The sequence below is a fragment of the Dendrobates tinctorius genome, unplaced genomic scaffold (assembly GCF_039654945.1).
Source record: "Dendrobates tinctorius isolate UK_male_01 unplaced genomic scaffold, ASM3965494v1 ptg000231l, whole genome shotgun sequence".
NCBI lineage: Eukaryota > Metazoa > Chordata > Amphibia > Anura > Dendrobatidae > Dendrobates > Dendrobates tinctorius.
Genome location: NW_027361898.1, coordinates 19,793,710 through 19,812,412, shown reverse-complemented (window position 1 = coordinate 19,812,412; position 18,703 = coordinate 19,793,710). Strand labels below are relative to the sequence as shown.

The window sequence follows — 18,703 nt, the reverse complement described above, 5'->3', positions numbered from 1 at the left end:
GTATGAAGAAGGGGAACATCTGTAAGATGATCACACACACAATTATGGACAGCTTTAAGGGGCTGTAAAGTTTTAATAGACACTTGCACTTCATTAGGGCAAATTCACACACAGCAGGTTTAGTTAAAAAAAAAAAGTCTGCAACTGTCCAATTTATCTGAAGTGAACTACAAAAACAAAAGCACCTGCCGCAGTCACAAGTCCATACACATGTATGGAATACTGGTGTTAGAACTCACTTCTGCAATGAGTCTGCTGGGTGCAAATATGCCCCAAGTGAGACCCCACATCACTTTAGCATGCAAGTCAGTACACGAGTGGACAGTCAAAGCTTTACTCTGACCCACAAAAGAGGTCCTTAACGGGGCGCCCCCCCTATGGCTCCACATGCACTAAAAGGGCAGAAGGAAACAGCACGTCTTCATGATACAAGAGCAAGGGGGGGACAGACATCAAGAGCGAGGAGGGGGGGGACGGACATCAAGAGCGAGGAGGGGGGGGGACGGACATCAAGAGCGAGGAGGGGGGGGGGACGGACATCAAGAGCGAGGAGGGGGGGACGGACATCAAGAGCGAGGGGGGGGACAGAGAGACGGACATCAAGAGCGAGGGGGGGGACAGAGAGACGGACATCAAGAGCGAGGGGGGGGGGGGACAGAGAGACGGACATCAAGAGCGAGGGGGGGGGGGACAGAGAGACGGACATCAAGAGCGAGGGGGGGGGGGACAGAGAGACGGACATCAAGAGCGAGGGGGGGGGGACAGAGAGACGGACATCAAGAGCGAGGGGGGGGGACAGAGAGACGGACATCAAGAGCGAGGGGGGGGGACAGAGAGACGGACATCAAGAGCGAGGGGGGGGACAGAGAGACGGACATCAAGAGCGAGGGGGGGGGACAGAGAGACGGACATCAAGAGCGAGGGGGGGGGGACAGAGAGACGGACATAAAGAGCGAGGGGGGGGGGACAGAGAGACGGACATCAAGAGCGAGGGGGGGGGACAGAGACGGACATCAAGAGCGAGGGGGGGGGGGAACAGAGAGACGGACATCAAGAGCGAGGGGGGGACGGACGGACATCAAGAGCGCCAGGAGAGGGGGAGGAGAGACAAGTCACATAAGAGACAGACTAAGTGTGATTGCTGTTTTTCCATTCACCGCACAGTGTTTATTGATGAAGCCTCGGTACATTGCATGCTGTCATAGACGCAGATTTCTGTGTCCAGGGGAACATAAATGTAAGGCGGAAAGAAGATAAAGGTCTCTGGCAAGAATGACCGCAGCTCCTAGGGAACGAGCATGGCTCCCTGGGTAGATTGGGCAGCACCGGAGCACAAGTCCCAGGCGTCCCCTGTACAGTCAGTCTTCCGCGGAGGCTCCGGGACCGAGCATCCCGTGCACTAATCCTCAGCTGCTCCTCACCCCGCAGTTCCGGGCTCTCCGCACACACGGAGGACACGGAGCTCCCGGCACTGCCCCGGAATCACCCTGTCACACAGGTATCGCGCTCAGCTCTGACCTCAGGCTGTCCGCACCGCCCCGTGCACGACTACACTCTGTCCTACTCGCTGGCCATTTACCTGCACGTCCGCACACTAACACTTAGTTGTCACACCCGGTCACCGGCCGCCCCGCCGTATGCAGGTAGAAAGAACCCAACCTAAGCGAGGTAACTCTCCTCCTCTTCCGGTACAAGGATACCGCCAACCCGCTCGCACGAAAATTAATCACCCAATCAAAAGCCAGCAAACTACTGGCCAACCAATCGGAAGAGACCGCTGTGTGGAGACCCAATCAGAGTGCAGCATTTTCCCGCCCACTTTGTAAACAGGTAGAAGTTCATTCAGGTCATGAAGTGTGTGGGACGGGTTAGGCTGTGTGCACACGCTGCGGATTAGGTGCGGATTCATCCGCGCGGATTTTGTAAAATCCGCAGGTCAAAATACCTGCGGTTTTACCTGCGGATTGCTCTGCGGTTTTGCCCTGCAGTTTTTCATCTCTTCAATGGAGGAGATGGCATGCCGCAGGGGAATCCGCAGAAAGAATTGACATGTCAATTCTTTCTGCGGATTGAAAACCGCAGATAATCCGCGCGGAAAATTCCGCACCGTCTGCACTGCGGTTTTTGATTCCCATAGGGAATCATGCTACTGTACACCGCAGCAGAAACTGCTGCGGGTCCGCAGCGGCCAAAACCGCTGCGGAACCGCAGCAAACTCCGCAGCGTGTGCACACAGCCTTATTGCTAGTTGCGAAAACGGCACCGGGGCAAAGCTTTGCAGTTTCTACTAATACTATGGTTTTCATTAGCACCAATTTGGGAACTTTTCTATCACTATAAGGCTATGGTCACACATTGCGTTTTCTCTGCAGATAAAACCTCTCTTGGCAGTAAACAAGCTGCTCAGAAGAAAAATGGATTTGATGCTTAGTACCCCAAAACCATGATTCCTGAGTTTTCTTCACTACAATCTGTTACCTGCATTTTTCCTGCGTTTTTCCGCTTATTCATTGCTTTCTATGGGAGAACAGCTGTTGAGATAAGTGACAGTTTTCTAATTTGGTCAGGAAAAAAACACAATGTGTGTGCATGAGATCTGAATTCTCAGAGCTTTTGCTGGTGTTGTACAACGAAGCTTAAAATGTGCATTAAAAAAATGCAAAGTGTGAACAAAGCCATAGGGCTCCCTTAGGCTACTTTCACACATCAGTTTTTTGCCGTCAGGCAGGATCCGGCTTTTTTTAGAAAAAACGGATCCGGCATAAATTTTGGAGAACTGTAGAAACGGATCCGTTTTTTTGCTGGATCCGTCTCTGTTCCTGGCGGCTGGCCAATTGGATCTGAGCATGCGCAGACTTAAAAAAACCGGATCCGGTTGCTGGATCCGTCTTTTTCTGGATCCGGCGCATTCCGGCGCCCATAGGCTTCCATTGTGTGAAAAAGCCGGACGCGCCGGATCCGGCGTGTCCGGCTTTTTCGCCGGAGACAAAAAACGTTACAGTAGACGTTTTTTCCAGACGCCGGATCCGGACACATTGCCGGATCCGGCGAAAACCGGATGAAACGCATGGCCATCCGGCGCGATCCGGCGCAAATGCAAGTCAATGGGGGGGAAACCGGATCCGGCATTGCATTTCGCCGGATCCGGTTTCTGTCAAAAGCGCCGGATCGCGCCTGAAGGCGAAAACCTGATGTGTGAAAGAGGCCTTAGGGTGTGTGCACATGCTGTGGATTCTGCTGCGGATCAGCAGCAGTTTCTGCTGTACAGTACCTTTATATATATTCTATGGAAAACAAAAACTGCAGTGCACACGGTGCGGATTTTTCTGCGGTTTCAAAACCGCAGCATGTCACCTCTTTTTGCGGATTCTGCAGCGGTTTTACACCTGCTCCATTGTAGAGGTGTCAAACCGCAGGCTAATCCGCAGATAAACCGAAGGTCTTTTGACCTGCAGATTTACCTGCAGATTTTGCAGAATCCGCAGCGTGTGCACACACCCTTACAGTGGCATATAACACGGCCAAGTTCTATGTAATGTTTTATCGGATCGCACTCGGCTCAGTGTAAGGCTAGGTTCACATTGCGTTAATGCAGTCCGTTCAACGCACTCGGATGTCATCCGAGTGCAGTCCAATATATGCAGTCAGGTCGTGGAGGAGATGGAGAAAATACTCTCCGCACCCGTGCTGCGATTCTCATGTGAGAGGACCAGAGAGCAGCACTGACACTTGGATCTGACAGTTTGAGCTGAGTGTCATTTGCATAAATTGGCCCCATTCTCTCACACGGCAGAACATACGTGTGTGACCCCAGCTTTAGGGCCCCGCTCACACTTGCGTATAAATCAGACAAGCACAAGCCGATAAAAGGTCAGACTGCACTCGGACCAATGTTATTCAATGAAGCTGTGCAAATCTGCGTCTTTTTTGTCACCTGTTTTCAGCGGGAGAACAGTAAAAGTTGCAGCTGTCATCGCACAGCACTGACTGGGGGGAAGAGAGAAGACCTGACAGTGCAGTGAGATGACAGCTCTGCTCAAACACAACACTCCAGTGGTCAGATCTGTGTGTACTGAGGACAGAGCTATCTCTACATGTCTTACTGTGTCACACAGAGACCATTTTGGCCTTCTCTGTGGGATTTCTGTTTTTTCTGCATGACACTTCGTGGTTATCATAAGTCAGGGTCATGCAGGGAAAAAGTAAATGCCCCCAGTGCAGAATCTCTGCTAACCACTCCATGCTTATAGTGGAAATTAGCATGGGGTTAATTGGCTGGTATGAAGGAAACGTCACAGTGGGAGCCTGGCCCTTAGTGGCCCCTGGGCTGCTGTAGTGATTGCACATGTACAGCTTCTCACCCAATGTGATCACTGTGACCTACATGGAAGGCATGGGGACTTGGCTAAAGACAGCACATTGTGACTTTAGGGGGTCAGATCTTAATACACATCCCTTTAATTTTCTTGTTAAATGTTCATTCTTTTTTGCATTTTAAAGCACTTTTTCTGGAGGTTTCCAGGCAGAGTACAACTGAAAAAGGCATCTGACACAGATTTGGCTCATGAACCTCGACAAAAATTGCCCTGTTTTGGATCTCCTCATACCTCAATAACCTCACATCTCAGGGTCTCTCATTCCCATATTATCCTCTTCATCCCTCACTGTACTGCCTGGGACCCTTACTTTCCTCCATCTATACCTTTGGCTTGAGACAGCTCAGTCTCATCTAAACACGTGGTCAAAATTGTTGGTATCCCGACTGAAAAACCCACAATGGTCACAGAAATCGTTTAATCGCAGTGATTGCCTCAAAAGGTTGTGCAACAAAATATTAAGTGAAGGGTGCCATCATTTCTGTCCAGGCCTATTTCATGAGTGTTATTTTTTTAAATTCTGTGGAAGCATGGTTGAAAAGCAATGTCTGACTTTCATTTGTTCCTTTTTAAAGATTTTTTATTTATTATTACTTTTGTCAGATTCAAGTTATTTCTGTGACCATTGTGGGTTTTTCTGACATTAAACGAGGGGTACAAACAATTTTGACCACGTGTGTATATGCTGATGATACACAGATCTACTTCTCTGGCCCAGACGTCACCTCTCTGCCGTCCAGAATCCCAGAGTGTATCAGCCATATCTCCCTTCTCATCTCACTTCCTAAAACTTAATATGGACAAAACCAAACTAATTATCTCTCTTCCATCTAAGGCCTGTTTCACACTTCCGTTTTTGACCATCAGTCAAAATCCGCCAGTTTTTTAAAAAAACGGAGCCGCCATTTTTCTTGCGGATCCGTTTTTTCCCCATTGAGTTGCATTACTGGCGGATCTTGACGGATGGCCATCCGTTGGATCTGTTTTTTTGCGGATCCGTCAAATTTTTTTCATCCGCCGACATGCCTGGACGGACCTTGCAACGTTTTTTTTGCTGCAGGATCCGCATTTTACAGTGCGCATGTCCAGAGGAAGGAATTCAGTTGGAATTTTAACCCTGAAATCCTTTCTGGAGGACGGAAAAAATTCTCTCTCTCTCCCTCTCTCTCCCCTTCCCGGACTGCGGTTCCTTTAAAATTCTGCATTCAACGGATCCGTCAAAAAAAACGGTCTGGTGGCATCCGTTTGCATCAGTTACAAACAGATCCGCTTTCCGCCATTTTGGCGGATTTTAACTGACAAGAAAAAATGGATGTGTGAAAGAGGCCTAACTTAAAAAAGCTGACATCTGAGACATACTGCCCAAACCACAGGATGTATCAGGCGCTGGCTGTATGGAATCCGCCAAGTATGCCGCGTTGTAGACTAGTCAGATAGGAGGGTCTCCAGGAGCTTCTCCCTGCCCACTGATTGACAGGTTTGTGTTTACATGCATATATAGGTGGAGACCTGTCAATACAGGGCAGAGGGTGGGGAGAAGCCACTGGGGATACACCTGTCCAACAAGCCTCCGGTGTGGATCGGTGCCAGTATGGCTCAGCTTTTAAAGTGTTTTTCTCTGAAATGCTGCAGCTGCTGCAGCCCAAACCTAATCTATCAATCATAATAAATGACAGTAACCCTCGACTCTGCCCTATTTTTAAAACCACACATCCAAATCCTTACCACCTCCTGTTGCCTCCAACTCCAAAATATTTCCAGAATTTGTCTCTTCCTTAACCCTCAATCTGCTTAAATGTTACTGCATGCACTGATCATCTCCCGCCTGGACTACTGCAATATCATCCTCGGTTTGCCTCCTAACACCCTCACACCTCTCCAGTCCATCCTTAACTGTGTTGCCCAATTAATACACCTCTCCTCTCCTCAAATCTCTTTCGTTTGCTGCAAGTTTCACAACAGATACAGTTAAGATTACTAACACTGACCTACAAGGCCATCCATAACCTGTCTCCACCACATATTTCCAAACTAATCTCCTGAGATCTTCGCACGTGTAATCTCTGGGCCTCACAAGACCTAACCCTGTTCACCACCTTTATGCGTTCCTCACCAAATCGCCTTTAACGCTTCTATCGAGCATTCCCCATCGTCTGGAATTCTGAACTTCAAAACTTAAACTCATTTCTTCAGGACAGCTTACAACCTTTTGTAACCCCACTGCCACCTGGCCACCACCGGATGTGCTGCAACCCCCAACCTACTGTCTCCTTCCCCAATAGCTCACAAGGGCAGGGTCCTCTCCGCTCTGTACAAGGCTGTCAATGTTATATTGCTGATTGTCATTTTCTGATTGTATTTTGTATGTAAACCCTTTTCACATATACAGCACCATGGAATAACTGGTTCTCTAAAAATAATCATTGTTTGCAATGAACATTGCTGTTTTGTAATATGACTACTTATAGATCCACCCAGCATTACACCCACTGTACAAATTAAATAAATGTTTTGTGAACTCAAAGGTATTGAAACACCTATTTCAGATGTGGTATTACAAGTGCACTATTGTCTGCCTGTAGAATTCATGTCATTACTTAAAAACTGTTGCTGGTACAGAAAAAAATGATTACTCAAAAGAGTACACTGCCAATTATGGGTTATTATAAGAAAAATAAACTGTTTTGGTTGTTTGGACAATAAATAATACGGTAATTAGAAGGATGCGTCATAGTTCAGCCTGGTCTCTGTAGGAGTTGTTTCTTGGCAGTAACATATACAGTACAGGACAAAGGTTTAGGGAAATCAGGAAGCATGCTGCAAAGTAAGAATGCTTACAAAAAAAATATTTTTTTTTATCAAATAGCAAAATGCTAAAAGATTAAACAAGAGAAACTTAAATTAAATCAATATCGGGTATGACTGGTCTTTGGGCTTCAAAACAGTATCAATTCTTCTAGGTACACTTGTACCAAGTCAGGGAATTTGTAGGATGATATACAAGTACTGTATATAGGTAATCAATAATACAAAACAGGTGATAATGATCATCTTTTTCATATGTAGGTTGCTACAATCATTAAATTGGTTGTCTGGGACTTTTACACTGATGACCTATCCTAAAGGTACTGTCACACTTAGCGATGTACCAGCGATCCCGACCAGCGATATGACGCGGTCAGGATCGCTGGTACATCGCTAAGTGGTCGCTAGTGAGCTGCCACATAGGCAGATCTCACTAGCGACATCGCTGGGGACGGGGATCGCTACTTACCTGTCACACCAGGCGATCCTGCGTCCTCCCGCCCGGCTCCACGCGTCGCTCGTCGTCACAGCAGGAAGCGCCACAGGAAGCTGACGACGAGAAACAGTCCTGAACGTTCTCGCGCGATCAGCGATAACCAGCGGGGGAGCGGGTCGTAGGTAAGTATCAGACACAGAGATATCGCTAGCAATATCGCTATAACGTCACTAGTTATAGCGATATTGCTAGCGATATCTCTTAGTGTGACATGCCCTTTAGGGTAAGTTATTAATATCTGATTGGTAGGGGTGTAACTCCCAGCACCCCCACTGATCAGCTGTTGCCAGATGTGATCAGTTAAGGGTCAGCCTGACATAGCTCTGTCAATTATATTAGTGGCACAGCTGCATACTACAAACCTGCACCCTATTCCAATCAGTAGGGGAAGGATGTGCAGTACCTGGCTGCAGTTAGCATACCGATGACAGAGCTGTGCAGCTCTGCAACTGAGAACTTCTGGCAAGCATTGGGAACTGTTGATTGGCAGGAGTGCTGTCTATCACACCCCAACAATCAGATATTGATGATTTATCCTAAGGATAGGCCATCAGTGTAAAGGTCCTGGACAACCCCTTTAACTGAAACAAATCGCTATATAGCTATTGTCGACCCTTTCTTACTTTCGACTCTGCAAAAACTCTTACTGTCTCTCTTATTCATTCTCTTCTGGACTGTTGTAACTCTCTACTAATCAGTCTCCCTCTTACCAAACCCTCCCCTCTACAATCCGTCCTGAATGCTGCAGCTAGGATCATATTCCTCACCAATCGTTATACCAATGCCTCTACCTTGTGCCAGTCCTTACACTGGTTACCCATCAATTCCAGAATTCAGTATAAACTTATTACACTCACCCACAAAGCACTCCATGGCTCAGTACCACCTTACATCTCCTCCCTCGTCTCAGCCTACCACCCTACCTGTGCTCTCCGTTCTGCTAATGACCTCAGGTTAACATCCTCAATATTGAGAATGTCCCACTCCTGTCTCCAAGACTTTTCACGTGCTGCTCCAATGCTTCGGAATGCACTACCCAGGTTAATACGATTAATCCCCAATCCCCACAGTTTTAAGTGTGCCATAAAAACGCATTTGTTCAGACTGGCCTATCGCCTCATCGCATTAACCTACATATCCCTGTGGGGCTCATTCAAAATTTTTTTTAACCATAACCAGGTTCCTCGCATCATGTTCTCACATGCTTAATGCATTTAATAGCCCTCTGTGTCTGTACTGTTACATATTTAGACTGTTAACTGGTTCATGCAGCAACAGGAACACTCGATTCTTACACTATGGCTGGTCCAAGCAATTGTTACCATCCACCTTTTGTGTCTCTCCTTTTTCCTTATAGATTGTAAGCTTCCGAGCAGGGCCCTCACTCCTCTTGATCTATGTGTTTATTGGTATGCTGTAATGTCTCTTGTCTGTAGAAGTTCCCTCTATAATGTAAAGTGCTGCAGAATATGTTGGCGCTATAGAAATAAAATTATTATTATATAGCAGGCTTAATTCTGCTACAACGGTGAGTTTGTGGAAGACAGTTTCATGTCAAAGGTCATACACCATGGCAAGACTGAGCACAGCAACAAGACACAAGGTAGTTATACTATATCAACAAGCTCTTCCCCAGGCAAAAATTTGAAAGCAGATTGGGGTTTCAAGATGTAATGTTAAATGTCTTTTGAAAAGGCACCAAGAAATGGGCAACGTTGAGGACAAAATAGACGCAGTGGTCGACCAAGAAAGCTATGCAGAACAAAGACACATCATGCACATTTCCCTTCGAAATTGGATGATGTCCAGGGGTGAAATCATCTCAGAATTGGCAGCTGCCGCTGGGACCTACCTACACCTATATCTTGTTTGGAAAAGTCTGTCCAGAAGTGGTCTTCATGAAAGAATTGTGGTTAAAAAGTCATACCTTCGATATGGAAACAAGGCCAAGTTACTCAACTATGCAGAAAAACTGCAGGGTGAAGAAAAATGGCAGCAGAATGTTCTAGAAACTGATAAGTCAAAATGTGAAATTTCTGGTGGTAACAGAAAAAAGTTTGTTCACCGAAGAGCTGCAGAGTGGAACAATATTGCGTCTCTGCAGGCACCAGTGAAATATGGTGTGTGGTGAAATTTGGGGCTGCATTTCAGTAAATTAACGTGGGGATTAGAATTAATGATATGGTGGTCTTGGATGCTGAGATACTTATCCATTATGTAATACCATCAGGGAGGCATCTGATTGGCTCCAAATTTATTTTGTAGCAGAACAACGACCACAAACATACAACCAATGTCATTAACAAATATCTTCAGTTTAAAGAAGAACAAGGAGTCCTGGAAATGATGATATGGCCTTCACAGAGCCCTGATCTCAACATCATCAAATCTTTCTGGGATTACATGAAACAGATAGATATACGCAAGTATACATTGTTAGAAGATTTGTGATTAATTCTCCAAAATTTTTGGAAAAAAACGCTCTCAGGAGTTCCTTCCAGACCTGTGTGTAAGACTGAGTTCACACGTGGCGTTTTTTTTTGCGTTTCCGCGGCGGTTTTAACCGCGCGATTTTGCCGCGAAAACGCGAAAAATAGGCATCCCATGCATTCCTATGGGATTCCGCAATGCTGTACTAATGCTGCGGTTTTTACCGCGGCGGAATCGCTTCGCGGTAAAAACCGCAGCATGCTCATTAATTTGCAGAATCGCGGCAATCCCGCACCCATAGGAATGCATTGTTCCGCTTACTTTCCGCATGTGGCTGTGCACACCATGCGGAAAGTAAGCAGAACAATTGCGGATGGTACCCACGGTCCGGAGGAGAATTTAAAAATAAAAAATATTGTTATTCTCACCCTCCGACGTTCCGCGCAGTCTTCCTGCTTCTCTTCATGCTCCCGTTACCAGTAGTCCTTTGCGAAAATGCCCGCGATGGCGTCCGTTCTCGCGGGATCGCGAAGTCTCGCGGTCATTCGCGCGACGTCATTGCGAATTATCGCGAGCCGTCGCGATCCCGCGAGAACTGACGTCATCGCGGGCATTTTCGCAAAGGATTACTGGGAACGGATGCGCGGGACGCGGGAGGGTGAGAATAACACTATTTTTTTTTTTACATTCTATCTTTTACTATTGATGCCGCATAGGCAGCCTCAGTAGTAAAAAGTTGGTCACACTTGTCAAACACTATGTTTGACGAGTGTGACCAACCTGTCAATCAGTTCTCCAAGCGATGCTACAGATCGCTTGGAGAACGCTAGCATTCTGCAAGCTAATTACGCTTGCAAAATGCTAGTTTTTCCGCGGGAAAATCGCGGGAATTTAAAATGCGATTTTCCCGCGGACTGGAATTCCGGAATTCTCGCGGTAATTTCCGCGAGAGTTCCGGTACGTGTGCACTTAGCCTCAGTGTACCTACAAGAATTAGTGTGGGTTTTGAAAATAAAGGGTGGTCACACCAAATATCAACGGGATTTAAATTTCTATTTTGTTCATTCAGTTTGCATTTATTTAATACACAATTACATTTTTAAAGCATTCTTACTTTGCAGCATTTTTTCCACACCTGCTTAAAATTTTTGCATAGTACTGTATAAATAGTCCAAACCTGGATATAGACAGTATGTTTTATAACCGGTAAACAGGTAACATGGCTGAACAGCAATGACAAATCTGTTTTAATGTTATTGTAATAATGTCAGTGGTAAACCGAGAAAATATCACGACTCAACATTTCTAACCAAGATAATAATTCTATAAGCTAAGCACTAGCAGTAATTTTAGGTGTGTTGGCTTCATGGCTCAAAGGACTTGTCAAGATGCTATTACTAGTATCGTTATATAGAGCGAGCATTATGTTTTGAATGATTTCAACCTATATGGTTTCAATTTATAGGTCCTTTAATAATTCTCTAATGTGCTATTTTTTGGCAGCGTATGATCCTGTTAATTAATTAGGCGGTGACAGCTAATGGAGTTAGAGTACAGGTACATGTAAGGAGGGTTCCTCCTAATCTGCACAGTTTTCATACATGATTATACAGGTATGCATTAGTTTTATACACAGAACTGTGCAGTTTTCAGTTGGGTCTTGGTAGCCCAGGCCCAGTTTCCACTATGAGTGGCCATACCTCAAAGCTTCAGATTGGGGGCAACAAATGTATCAAACCACTGGTAATAATACTATGTCTATGGGTTAAATATTTAACTTATTAATTCTTTTTTTTTTTTTTCAAAGCAACATGGAATTAATTTATGAACTGAAATCAGGAGTCCAAGGTTGAATTAATATCTACTCTGAGAATAATGTAGCTGTGTGTTCTAGAGTGATTATAAACTAGAGATCATAAGCCATACAGTCATCTGCAAGTAATGTTACTGTTCACCATAAACCACAGTCCGCAGGTGATTTTAGTAAGCAACAGACAAGTAAGAATAGTGTGGAGATTTATTATGGGTGGACTTTGAGATCAGGTTTGCTTCAGACTGTAGTGCCAATATATCAAAGTGTGGCAGAATGTTTGATCAATTTGGCAAATCTCTAAATATTAGATCTAATTGTTTCTTCAGTTTGTACATCACATTCCTACTAAAGTTATTTTTGCAATTTACAGAACTGGTGGATAGCTATTTGCTTGGCTAACGCTACCCATTCTTCTGTCAATTATTCACTGTGGGTAGGATTATGAGGCAAGTGAGTATTTCCACCATATCATTTTTATGTAGATTGTCCAACTCTAAACTGTATAATTCTGAATGCTTATCGGATGAAGCAGATCAGGTGATGTGTATTTGTGTAACAAGGGGGGTGAGGCCTAAGGATACAATGTTCTTTATTAAGGTGTGCAGAATTATTAGGCAGCTTGTTTTTGTCCAGAAACATGGACCAAAAAAGAGATTTAACTACTCTTAGGCCATGTGCACACGATGCAGATTTGCAGCGTTTCCGCAGCGGATTTTACCGCGCAGAAACGTTGCATATCCGCATTGTGATGTACAGTACCTTTAAAATGAATGAAAAAAAAAAAAACACTGTGACTGTGCAGACGCTGCGGATTTTTCCGCGCGGTTTTCCTGCGGTACAAAATCCGCAGCATGTTGCTTCTTTTGTGCGGTTTTCTATCTCCCCTGTTACCAAATCCGCAGGGGGAAGACCGCAATGGAAAACCGCACAAAATCCGCATGAAAACCGCGTGAAAAATGGAAGAAATCCGCAGGAAAAATGCAGGTCATTTGACCTGCGGTTTTCTTCCATTCTGCACGGAAAAATCCGCAGGGCTCAAAACTCCGTCTGCACTCAGCCTTAAAAGTAAAAAATTGTCAAGTCTTACAGAGGGATGCAGCACTCTTGAAATTGCAAAGATATTGGGGCGAGATCAAAAGTTTTCTTGCAAATAGTCAACAAGGTCACAAAAATACGTATTGAGTAAAAAGGACGCACATTCACTGCCAAAGATGTGAGAAGAATCAGACGTAAAGCGACAAGGAGCCCATTATCCTCCAGTGCTGTCATATTCCAGTACTGCAGCCTACCTGAAGAGAAGTGCTCAGAGTGATGGATAAGGTAAGGAAGGCTGAAACCCGACCACCAACAAACAAGACACCGAGTCAAGAAATTTTCAGAGGTTTTATGGACTAATGAGAAGGGAGTGAATCTTGACAGACCAGATGGATGGGCCTGTAGCTGTATCAGTAATGGGCACAGACCTCCTTTCTAACTCAGATGCCAGCAAGGTAGAGGTCGGGAGGTACTGGTATGGGTGGGTATTATGAAAGAGGAGCTACAGGTGCTTCTCACAAAATTAGAATATCATCAAAAATCTAATTTATTTCAGTTCTTCAATACAAAAAGTAAAACTAATTTATTATATAGAGTCATTACAAACAGATTGATCTATTTCATGTATTTATTTCTGTTAATGTTGGTGATTATGGCTTACAGTCAATGACAACCCAAAAGTCATCATTTCATTAACTTAGAATAATTAACAAAAAACACCTGTAAAGACTTCCTAAGTGTTTAAAATTATCCCTTAGTTTCAATAGGCTCCACAATCATGGGGAAGACTGCTGATTTGAGACTCCACAAGGAAAGTGAATTTTGCATTTCATTTGGAAATCAAGGTCCCAGAGTCTGGTGGAAGAGTGGAGAGGCCACAATCCAATCTGCTTGAGGTCTAGTGTGATGTTTCCACAATCGGTGATGGTTTGGGGAGCCATGTCATCTGCACTAGTGTAGGTCCACCGTGTTTTATCAAGACTAAAGTCAGCGCAGCCGTCTACCAGGAAATTTTTTGCGCTCTTCATGCTTCCCTCTGCAGACAAGCTTTATGGAGATGGAATTTTCATTCCCAAGCAGGAGTTGGCACCTGTCCTCACTTCCAAAATTACCAATACCTGGTTTAAAAACAATAGCATCACTGTGCTTAGTTGGCCAGCAAACTCATCTGACCTTAACCCCATAGAGAACCTATCGGGTATTGTCAAGAGGAAGATGAGAGACAGCAGACGCAATAATGCAGACAAGCTGAAGGCTGCTATCAAAGCAACCTGGGCTTCCATAACACCTCAGCAGTGCCACAGGCTGATCGCCTCCATGCCACGCTGCAATGATGCAAAAGGAGACCCGACCACGTACTGAGTGCATTTACTGAACATACATTTCAGTAGGCCAACATGTGTTTTTTAAAATAATTTTACAAGCTTGTGTTATCAGGTATTCTAATTTACTGAGATAAAGCTTTTTGGGTTTTCATTGGCTGTAAGCCATAATCATCAACATTAGCCGAAATAAACACTTGAAATAGATCTGTTTGTAATGACTATATATATATGAGTTCACTTTTTGTTTTGAAGAACTGAAATTAACTTTTTGATGATATTCTAATTTTGTAAGAAGCACCTGTAGTTGGTCCTTTTCGGGTCAAAGATGGACACAAAATCAACTACACAGACATGTTCCATATAATAAATCACATCATTAGGGTGCACAAGAGTAAGCATTAAGACAATGGTATGGTATATAAGGTAAATATAGTTTCAGGCTATGCTTACCCCACATAAGGAGCAGGATGTCCCAAGATATATAGGACAGGCTTTTCATATCTTTTATACTGCTCTCTGCACAATGGTAGTATGGGTTCATCATACTTAGCATGATGCACACATACAGTATTTGTCCTGTTTTCCATGTGCATTTACAATAGTGGGCAGCTATATGCCACAAAATATATCCAACATGGTGACTTAAAATTGGATTTACCTTAAGTAAATACAAGTAGTGGACAACCCATTTAAGTTGTTAAATCCTGACTCTATAATACTCTATGTACATTGTATTATTTAATTCTACGATTATGAATTATGACACACAACGAACAATCTAAAAGTTCTGTTGTAAGAGCAGAACTTTGCTGTTCTCAGTGTAAGTAAATAATGAAAATGCATGGAATTCTGCTTCTGACAAAATAAATGTCAAAGCAGGGAAACAAAACTAGTGGGAACTGCCTTTCCTTAGTCTAATGCCTGACTTGTCTGTGCGGTTTATACAGGTATGTCTATAAAGCATACAGTAGTTAAAAAAATACTGTGCAGCACCATAAAAATAGAGAAAAGATATTTCAGGAAAAAGTCCACAAAGTCCACCCAGTCTGCCTTTTGTTCTCTTTCTTTAGGTTATACAGTATATTTCAAAAATATCCTTTTGGATGTATGCCTAGGCCGTGGTACTATTATGATTTTACTAAAATCTTCTTGGAAAGAGTCTGAATATTATTTTTCTTTTGTATTTCCTAACATTCCTTATTTCCAGACATTGCATTTTAGATGCTCTGCAGTTAAACTGGTCTATATTACCAATATTTCTTTTGGCGATAAAGAATTAAGTGCAATATTTCCAATGAAGACTAAAGATCTAGACAGTAGTATCAGATCCTCCTCCTTCTATAAGAAAACCTCTAATTACAGTGGGGCAAAAAAGTATTTAGTCAATCAGCAATAGTGCAAGTTCCACCACTTAAAAAGATGAGAGGCGTCTGTAATTTACATCATAGGTAGACCTCAACTATGGGAGACAAACTGAGAAAAAAAAATCCAGAAAATCACATTGTCTGTTTTTTTTTCATTTTATTTGCATATTATGGTGGAAAATAAGTATTTGGTCAGAAACAAGCAATCAAGATTTCTGGCTCTCACAGACCTGTAACTTCTTCTTTAAGAGTCTCCGCTTTCCTCCACTCATTACCTGTGGTAATGGCACCTGTTTAAACTTGTTATCAGTATAAAAAGACACCTGTGCACACCCTCAAACAGTCTGACTCCAAACTCCACTATGGTGAAGACCAAAGAGCTGTCAAAGGACACCAGAAACAAAATTGTAGCCCTTCACCAGGCTGGGAAGACTGAATCTGCAATAGCCAACCAGCTTGGAGTGAAGAAATCAACTGTGGGAGCAATAATTAGAAAATGGAAGACATACAAGACCACTGATAATCTCCCTCGATCTGGTGCTTCACGCAAAATCCCACCCCGTGGGGTCAGAATGATCACAAGAACGGTGAGCAAAAATCCCAGAACCACGCGGGGGGACCTAGTGAATGAACTGCAGAGAGCTAGGACCAATGTAACAAGGCCTACCATAAGTAACACACTACGCCACCATGGACTCAGATCCTGCAGTGCCAGATGTGTCCCACTGCTTAAGCCTGTACATGTCCGGGCCCGTCTGAAGTTTGCTAGAGAGCATTTGGATGATCCAGAGGAGTTTTGGGAGAATGTCCTATGGTCTGATGAAACCAAACTGGAACTGTTTGGTAGAAACACAACTTGTCGTGTTTGGAGGAAAAAGAATACTGAGTTGCATCCATCAAACACCATACCTACTGTAAAGCATGGTGGTGGAAACATCATGCTTTGGGGCTGTTTCTCTGCAAAGGGGCCAGGACGACAGATCCGGGTACATGAAAGAATGAATGGGGCCATGTATCGTGAGATTTTGAGTGCAAACCTCCTTCCATCAGCAAGGGCATTGATGATGAAACGTGGCTGGGTCTTTCAACATGACAATGATCCAAAGCACACCACAGGGCAACGAAGGAGTGGCTTCGTAAGAAGCATTTCAAGGTCCTGGAGTGGCCTAGCCAGTCTCCAGATCTCAACCCTATAGAAAACCTTTGGAGGGAGTTGAAAGTCCGTGTTGCCAAGCGAAAAGCCAAAAACATCACTGCTCTAGAGGAGATCTGCATGGAGGAATGGGCCAACATACCAACAACAGTGTGTGGCAACCTTGTGAAGACTTACAGAAAACGTTTGACCTCTGTCATTGCCAACAAAGGATATATCACAAAGTATTGAGATGAAATTTTGTTTCTGACCAAATACTTATTTTCCACCATAATATGCAAATAAAATGAAAAAAAACAGACAATGTGAATTTCTGGATTTTTTTTTCTCAGTTTGTCTCCCATAGTTGAGGTCTACCTATGATGTAAATTACAGACGCCTCTCATCTTTTTAAGTGGTGGAACTTGCACTATTGCTGACTGACTAAATACTTTTTTGCCCCACTGTATATACACAATGATCTTCCTATCTTTCTTGCGAACACAGCTCTACCTGCAAAATGCTCCCTGAAATATCACCCCATGTCTCTCGTCAGTGGCTCTGGTGATAGCCATACAACATTTTTTTTTTTTTTTTTACAAAATACTTTGGTTCCTGCACACTTCTGATATTAACCCAATCTGTTCAAGGCTTGGACACCGGCTCTGCCACGGCCTGGATAATCAAGTAGTAAGGAAGGAGATCCAGCTCTACGAACAGATTCTTCTTTATTCAAGCAAAATCCATACAAAAGACATTGGATAATAGTAAGTCAAATAAGTTAGCATTGACATAGGATCGACACCTACGCGTTTCAGGTGTAAACATGATCATGGTCACCTTCCTTACTACTTGATAAACACTTTTTTTGCCAAATGATTTTCTCTCAGCAAACATTTACTAATACTTAGACCATAATTCCACCCAAACTAAATCTAGAAATAACCCTATTACACACCTTTGTAAAACTATAAGAAAGGCTCAAAGTATATCCTCTGCACCTAGCTTGTACAACTTATCGGTCAGTTCATTATGTAGCACTGTATCACGTGCCTTGCTAACATGTAGGTGGCATATTATCAATATTGCCGGTGGAATTCCAAATTCTTAGCGCATAATGATAACTGAGATTATAGCATATCCTTAGGATATGCTGTTCATTTTTGGTTGGCGGGTGGAACTCCACTAGCTGACCTGTACCAGCGCCTGTGCCTGTTAATGTATCTTAGGGTACCGTTACACTTAGCGATGCACCAGCGATCCCGACCACGATATGACACGGTCAGGATCGCTGGTGCATCACTAAGTGGTCGCTAGTGAACTGCCAAACAGGCAGATCTCACCAGCAACATAGCAGCGGTCGGCGGTTGTTACCTGTCAGACGAGGTGATGAAGACGTCCTCCCGCCCGCATCCACGCGTCGCTCGTCGTCACAGCAGGAAGCCCAGCAGGAAGTGGCTGACGAGAAACGGTCCAGGACGTTCTCGCGCGATCAGTGATAATCAGCAGGGGAGCCGGTCGGAGGTATCACACATAGCGATATCGCTAGCAATATCGCTGCTGCGTCACAAAACCAGTGACGCTATAGCGATATTGCTAGCAATATCGCTTAGTGTAACGGGCCCTTTAGTGTTGATGGGACTGAACTGTAATACCAGGCATGGTAACATGGTAATAAGTCTATTGTTCAAAAATTGTTAGGAGTCAGACCCTTCTGATCAAACATGGTCATTTCCAATGTTCAAGATGATATCTTATCAGAGGAGATTGTTTAAACAATTTGGCAATCATACAAGCTAATTGTTAAAGACTTCATCCTGAGAAAACCAAACAGAAGTAACAAAGACTAATTATATGATTGACCATACAAGCTGTATTCACATTGCCTTTTTAATGAGCGATCTGCAAATATGCCAAAACCTATGCC

The 18,703-nt window shown here is 44.0% G+C and overlaps 1 protein-coding gene across 7 annotated transcripts in view; it reads right to left on the bottom strand.

Moving 5' to 3' along the window:
* Positions 1-18,703, bottom strand: part of DLG3 (discs large MAGUK scaffold protein 3) — a 332,677-nt gene that overhangs the window by 19,809 nt on the left and 294,165 nt on the right. The window contains exon 1 of one of the 7 annotated variants that reach the window (XM_073556140.1): positions 1,580-1,735. The exons of the other annotated variants lie outside the window; for them this stretch is intronic. The gene's annotated coding sequence lies outside the window, so the exon portion shown is untranslated. Of the gene's footprint in view, positions 1-1,579; positions 1,736-18,703 lie in introns of those variants that run through there. 7 annotated transcript variants of the gene reach the window in all.